The sequence below is a fragment of the Centroberyx gerrardi genome, chromosome 12 (genome assembly GCF_048128805.1).
Source record: "Centroberyx gerrardi isolate f3 chromosome 12, fCenGer3.hap1.cur.20231027, whole genome shotgun sequence".
NCBI lineage: Eukaryota > Metazoa > Chordata > Actinopteri > Beryciformes > Berycidae > Centroberyx > Centroberyx gerrardi.
The window spans coordinates 6,188,072-6,196,341 of NC_136008.1; positions in this window are offsets into that span (position 1 = coordinate 6,188,072).

Below are 8,270 nucleotides of genomic sequence, written 5' to 3' on the forward strand. Positions count from 1 at the left end.
ATTTCCTCTCTATTTAAAGTGGTAATCCATGAGATCCTGTGGGTTTGTTTTTTTTTTTTGTCTTTTTTGTCTCCATCTTTTGTTGCTCAGCCTCATTGCTGTGGTGTTTCTGCACTTCCCAGAGATCACCTGTCAATCAAACAATGTGGGCGGAGCTTAGATTTCCTGTTGATGCAGTTTGAGTTTCTGTAGGTGGCGCTCTTTTCTTTGTCTGTTCAGCCACGGTGGCTATCACTGCTCATGCTAACTACCCAGTTCTTCTTCTATTTATTCCAAACAAACCGCTGTTGCTGCTGCAGGAAACGTAAAACGCATCACTTCCTGTGCGGCAGAGGATTTTTCCCGGGAAAGACCTACCAGGCACCGGGTGTTTAGAACAGCATGATGTAGAAACTTTAATGAACTGGATATAGGTTGAATCACTATTGTGTTATAGCAATCAGCGATAGACTAGAAACACAGACATTTATTTATAGGAAAATGTCTGTTTATCACATTCAATTCATAAATATCCATCAGCCTACTTCGCTTTTTCAGACATTCATAACATTAAACTCTACAAGAAGGATGCTGTGTGGTGTTACTATGAAATTACAATGATGCAGGCGTACAGGAAAGACATGAACTGCAGGGGCTTGTGGCTTCGGCAATGTAGGTCATCAGCGGTTTGTATGTTTGACTCGACTGTTCTGCACTCATTTGTTATTAGCGCTCTGACAAAAACCCAACGGCTGCGTTCACATCAGACACCTGAGTCCCAGCCGACGGCCCGACGCTCTCCTTCTGCCTGCGCTGCGGAGGGAATCCAGCGCTGGTGGAGGTGGCAGTGAGGTGGGAGAGGTCTGATCTACTGTAATCTGGTTGTCGGGGTCGGGGGGAGGAGGGGGGAGAGACGGGGGGGGGGGTGTTTGGCAGCGAGGCCGGGACTCTCGTGACTGTGTGGTCTTCGGAGAACCACGTTCCACCCCCGCTCCCTCCTCCGGGTCCCAGGCTCGGGAAGGCGAGGCGAGGCGAGGCGGGCGCTCGGCTCGGCTCTGTACCCCCCCGACACCCCAACCCCTACCCCTCCTACCCCCCCCGCCCCCCCCCACCTCCCCCGCCCAGCCCCCCCCCCCCACCTGCTGATTACATCGACGCCACGCGCAGGGCCAGGCGCGATAACGCAGAGAGAGAGAAAGTAGGCCGCCTTTCTCTCGCCTCGCTGTCACAGGAAGAGGAAGTGCCCCGGTGCACCTTCACCTGTGATGCTGCTGCTACAAACTGGCACGCAGCTGGAGCCGAGGCGGCGGCGGCGGGCGCGTGAGATCAGAGCAGCGGGGCTCACGTGTCGCGCTTCCTGCGCTTCCTGTGTGACTGACCGTTCCAGGCCTGCAGAACAAAAGACGCGCGACACGAGTATCACTCCCGAGAGAAAAGCTGGTTATTTTCTGTCTTAATCGAGGATGTTTGAAATTACAAACCTCTCTTTAAAAAAAATATATTGATATTATAAATGAATGCCAGAGTTGAACTGATATAACCCTTTGTGACCTTGGAATAATAAAATTGTATCTGGGTGGAGTGCAGGTCTGATACTACTGAGCGTCAAAGATTTGACACCAGCTGGCATTACTGTTGTGTACGTTCTAGCTTTTATTTAATATTTAACCCCAAAACCCCATTTAACCACACAAGCATAAAGTAACATTCAAAGATCATGAATATGTGGATTAATTTTGATTAAAAAAAAAACAAAAGTCAGATAAAACCTTACAATTCCAAGCTCACAACTTGCAAAAATGTGTTATATGTGGCTCAATAATTAACCTAAATTGATTTGGAAATTTAGCAACCAAAGTAGTGGGAAAAACAGGTTGGGGTTATTATATATATTTTTCTACATTTAACATGCCAATGAACAAATCCCACAAACATCAGAGATCTGGAATGGCGAGTCCTTCTCTATAAATTCTATAAATGTCTGGTCTCTTTTCATGGATTACTGTCATTTGCCATCCGCTATTGTGAGCGCCTGCCAGCCTGGCTTGCCATTTCTGGGCCTGTGTTTCCAACCTTGATATATTTGCCAAATGAATATTTGAAGCTCTAATTAAATTTATCCCACCTCTACACCTTCTGTAAGACGGCCACCTTGCACATTTCTCACATGCCATATTTCAGCTATTTTTTTTTGTGAAAAACCCACAGCTTGTTGCCATTTTTTAATGGTTTTGAATGAGGATATTTTTACTGGAATAAATATTCTGATTTCAGGACATTCATAATGGTCCTGCTTACGTCTGGAGACATAAATACACACTGTGTGGTGAGAAGAACCTTCACTGCTGTCACTGGCTTCGTCAACAGAAACTTAATAAAATGACAGTAATTATGATTAAAAAAGAAGAGATGAAATTACAGCAGGTTTTAATGCATAGTTATGCTAACTCCATAGCTGCAGAGTGATTTTATTTCTGGTGCTCCTGTCTCCTGACAAACAAGTTGCTATTTCCAGCCAGCCAGGGGAGGATGAACTCACTTAAAATCAGGACAAATATCTTTCTCTGTATCATAACATAGTATTTCTCATTAACAGCTAAGCCTATCTGTTGTGGAGTAGTGTCTCTTTCTTGCATTTAAAGGGTAAATCAATTTATGAAGAATCAAAAATGCTTAATTTCCAAAATGCCATATATATTTTGGGGGGGGAAATCATTGCCTGAAATTAATTAATCAATATGTCTAAAATATAGAGGATCCAGTTTGTAAAGTGTTATTTTGTCAACTAAAGACTTAAGATATCCACTATACCTTTAAAAGGTCAACATTTAGTTTTGACTGTGTGCTATCTGTCATTTTGTTACAGCACATATCATTTATCAAATGTTGTCTATCTCATTTTGGAATGAAACTCTTCATTGAAAGCTTCATGGTGTGTTTGGTCCAGTGGCCTCATGGTATGTAATGACTTGCATGTCCCGCCATCATCTTCCCTCTGAGTCTTGTTAGTTAGACTTTGAAGGAGTCTCCTTCTGATAATTCAGATCTCCAGTCTCCCGATAATTACCACTAGTTCCCATGCACTTTTGAATTGCACTTATGGTGACATAATTCATTAGTGTTTGTCCAGAGAGATGATTTAAAGTCTTTAAAGTGCTCCTCCATGCAGAATAGCTATTAAAGCGGCCATATGCAGCAGCTTAAAGCGTTAAACGGTTTGTTGAAGTCAATCGGGGTACAAGGGATGATAAACATAAATTATGACTAATACGCTGCACCAGTGGCTTTTTCGAAAATAAAAAATTACTGACACAGGGAAACCACTTTGGAATCACCACGGCAGCACGACTGCCCCCCTCATCTGTGTGTGGTGAAGCGAGGATGTAGGAAGCACAACACAAATGGCTCGGCATCACCTTGAATATTCAGACGGGTTAGCTAATCGTTTATGCCTGGATACACCATTGTGATTACCTGGCTCCTTTGGCATCGCTTCTGAGCCGTCTCAAGGCAACAGTGTTTTCAATGGCGCCATTAAAAAGTTTAGACCAAACACATTATCGTTTTATCGCCAAGTTCTGCAATAAATTTACATCAATAAATGAAATCTTTTTCCCCCTTTAACAACCTGTGGTTATTGTAAAAAGTGCAAACCAAACTGTCATAAAAGTGTAGAGAAATTGAGCTTGTTGTCATTCCTTGTGACAAAAACCAAAAAAGAGTGCATCTTGAATGTCAAAAGAGAAAGATATTTAACATTTAATAGCAGGTGTAAATGAGCAAAGTTTCAGTCTTGTAGACTCGTTACTGTCGGTGTAAAACATATTTAATATAGCATATAGCATATTTATTTCTCTTTTATAAAACAGTAAAAGATTAAAAAAAAAAAATCGTATTCATGTCATGCAAATTTTATGTTGTTTTATAAATTTAGCCTTTTATATTTGACAATACGCAATAGTTATGACTGACATGGTTGCAACTGCAAGGTATGCACGACATGATTGAAATTTTGAGATTGTAAACTTACTAAATTACATTTAACTAAATAACCGTGATCATAATTGCTTCTGAATTTTGTCAAGCGGGTCCTAATGAGCTATAGGTGTTGATGGAATAAAAGTCTTCCCTTTATCACAGCTGGTTGTCTTTTTATTTTGCAGCTCAATATCATATTGTTAAGAAAAGCGCAATACAAATATTGTTATTTTTATCATTAATAAAATGAATACGAGGGAGATAATTTGGCCGGTCTGGTTTCGGCCCAGCAGCCACACCTAGAGGTCTCGCTGAAAGCAGCCTGAGGTTCATTGTTATCGCGGTCTGATATATTACCATACAGCAGCCATTCATTACTTTGTTTGGCCTTTGTGTTTCTCCCTTTTTTAAGGGAACTGCAGGAATTATTAGAGGCTTAGCAGTGAGAGGCCCCTAAGTAGCTCTAGGGGTGTAAGCCTCTCTCCCAAGTCAAGGCCAACAGTGCAGTGTGAGCCCCCAGCCCATTCACTGATAATGTACATGTCAGCAGGGACATGCAGTGATCCCTCACTTCTCCATGCTAAATGATCATTTTCTTTCTTCCACTCTTTCTTTCATTCAAGTAAATCCACTCCCCTAAAAAAAACTCCCAGCAAATATTAACACGCTGCCGAACAATAGTCCTCAGAAAGCATGAATCAGCAGATGATTCCCAATTCCATGCACACAACAGGGGATTGTATTGAGGGTATGTGTGTGTGTGTGTGTGTGTGTGTGTGTGTGTGTTAGGGTGTATGTGTGTGTGTTAGGGTAAGGAGGGGGGTCTCTGTTAGCATTGACGCTCGCATCCGACAAAATTCCAAACCCCCGGCATCGGAGCGGAGCTTATGATCTGTGGGAAAGCCGAGGCGAGTTGCGGCGCTGCAGAGCGCCTCGCCCGCGTCTCCAGACGGCCTGATTTGGGAACGCCGTGAAATCCGTGGCACCTCTCCTGGCTTCCTGGCTGAACGGCTGCCATATCTTGTGATGGACTGAGGCAGGAGAGAGAGAAGCAGCCAGGGATGAATACGGCTTAATCTTTACCCAGGCCACATGTGTGTGCATGATAACATGGTTGCTTTCTTCCTGTGCAGGGTTATTCTCCGCCAGCTGCCAGGTTAGCTGCCTCGCACAGCCGTGTTTCGCTGCGATATTTGCCCGCTGTAAAAAGAACTATTGCACCTAAGGAGGGGGCTAATGCATGTTTTTGGAATTGGCGGTAATTCCTGACACATTTCGAGAGACAGATAGGGTGTCTTATAGCAAATGACAATATATGTAAAGACACCTAGCTCCCCCCCCATCCCCCCCCTTTCAGTTCCTAATATTTTATTTGTGAGGAGCCTCCTTATGTCGGGGATAGAGGTTATTTTTATAATCAAATGGCGGTGTTACGATCAAAAGCAGCTAGACATACTTGTCAATTAGACACAGCAAAATACCTAAACGCACACTATAAGTCGGGCCGTAGGTCTACAGACAGGAGGAAAATGCTGTATGTGCGGCATAACATCACACCGGTTTCCTATACAGAATGAATAGAAATCTGAATGTGAATGCGCTAAATGGTAGGTAATTTTTCAGCTTTTGATTTTGCAGAATTTGCAGTCAACAAAGCACAAGAGCAAGAGTATAAAAGCGGCTTTTGCCACCATTCTCTAGCATTCACAATGTGAATGTGTGTGTGTGCGTGTGTGTGTGTGTGCATGCGCGTGCTTTGCGAGCGCGCGTGTGTGTTGCATGCAGGTGGTGACATGTGTTTACTCCATACATTACTCTACCATCTACATAGCCTTTAGTGCAATCACTCCGGCAGCTTTGTATAAATTTCCCCTCCTTGCTCCCCCTCTCGCATAAACTTTCTCCCCCTCCGCTCATCTGCCCGGCTACACAAAGCCATTTATTATGATTGCATTACCATAAATGATTTTATAACATCTGCTTGTCAATAATTATTGTACAAATTCCCGTGGCCTCTGACCCGTGCTCTGAATGAACCCCAGGTGTATGGCACTGTCGGGCTAATGAGGAGCGCCACGCCGGCACATTGTCCCCACGTCACCGCACACGCCGCGCCGCCGCCCAGCCTCCTCAATTAGAGCCGGCGCAGGCCTTAATATTAGCCCAAAATGAAGAATCAGCCGCTAATTGAAAACATTGCATTCAAGAGAGAGAGAGAGAGCCTGTAAACAAACGGTGAGGATATCTGATCTAATATCGTGGAGGATTCACTCATCAGTGGGTGAAGTGTGAATGTCGTGAGTTGCTATCTGCAGGGAAGGATGACGTCTACAGTAACGCTGAGGTTTGATGCTCATTGATAAGATACTTCAAAATGAACAGGATTTTTTATTTTCATCTCTGTCATTCATCAGTGTTGGGCAAATTTATTACACCCATGATGACATAAGTTACTAAAAACTGGGGTGGACAGAGTAACAGAATATCCTATTCAAATATTACTGTGCTGAAATTTGACTTAACTAGAAGTGAAATTGCTGATGTAAAAATCTGCTTGAGTAAAACTAAAAGTTTGGAATGAGCAACCTTTGAGTTTTACTAAAAATTTGAAATGAGCAACCTTTGATTAAAACTAAAAGGTTGCTCATTCCAAATTTTTCTTTTTTTTACAAAAATAACATTGTTACATGTGATATTTCACAATGCAGTGCAAAAAGGTAGAGAGGACCGAACAATTTAATTTCAATCATTCAAAACGATTACGAATAACCGGTTTTTGATGCAACGCTTATCAAAATCTGTACTCTGTAATGGATGCAATTTAAAATGCAGTAAAGCACAATATTAGTCAAAAGTCTTAAGTAAAAGTAAAATGACTGAATCCAAAAAACACTCCAAAAAGTACAAGTACACAAACAAGCTACTCAATATACAGTAGCATTAGTAAATTAAAAAAGTAATTCTTTAATTCAACCTTTGACCAAAAGTAGCAGCTAAATTCCTCTGTATATGAATAAAATGTGTATGTAAATAATTGTTTTGTCTTAGACCACACCAACAAAATCACCCTCAAGCATAACGATAGCAACCGCCTAGTGAAAAAAATAATAAACACCGCACAATCACTTTGATGCCACATGCTCACATTACAAACCATTATTCAAGTGCTCAAAGACACTAAAGTGCATCAATCTATTACACAAGTCTGTTTCTCCCTAAACAGCAGTCTAGTTGCTCTAGCAGACACAACTGCAATGTCAGATGCAGTCCTAATTGAAAAGTTAATTAACTTTTTGAAGTCATCAGCTGTCATTCCTGCAAATCAGATTGTAGTACGGCCCCCCGAGACCAACTTTATATCAGTCTTAATGGCTGGGGACCCTCCGCTTTGCTACGTGGGAACATTTGGTCATTGAAAGTACCATTTATAGAGTATTGTTTAATTAAAGTCAAATTAAGAGAACTGTATGCAGAATTTAATTTCTTGTATGAATTATTGTCTAAAACAGAGTGCAACTCAGATAATCAAACTTTTCATTATCCTTCCCTCCCTCCTGAGGAGCCTCTGTTGTTTCTCTGCTACACTACATCTTTGTTGACTGCTCCCAAAACATAAATGAGAGGAAGTTACCCACAATGCATTGCATATCTGCAAGTTTTCTCCTTTATTTTCTGAAAGGCAAGTTCTCACACACCAACTTCCCTCTGAAAACCTTGTCCGAGTTTTTTTTTGTTTTCCACGAACAAAGGTTTAAAGTCGCGGCTCCGTCTGGAGCAGATAACTGTCTCGAGAGTGTTGCGATCAGCGATATTCGAAATACCACAAACATTAAGCTACTTCACGAGGAACGCCAACAATGTGTGTGAACTAAGCAATATCTCAAACGTTTGCCCGTTCACCAGTGATTTCTCTGTGATGTAAAGACGAACCCAGATAAACCAACACAGTCGCAAAAAACGTGGAAACTGTGAAACGCAGATCATGTGCTGCGAACACGAAGAACATGAAGATTACGTTCCTCCACCTCAGAAGGATTATGTGACAACAGGACGTTTTCACGAGTTCATCATGTGAAAAGGTAAGCTAACGGTTAAGTTTAGGCAAATAAAACATCTTTGGTTGTTTTGGTTAGGGTTAAGGTTTTGGTTTTGAACTTGGGGTTATGGTTAGGCTTAGGTAATGTGTATTTTAATACATCAATTTTCTGAGATCAGGCTGGATAAACCTATAAGAGTTCTGCTTTTCCCCAAACTGACCCATGCTGGCTTCAAGGGTGGAAGTAACTAAATACATTTACTCAAGTACCTGCAAT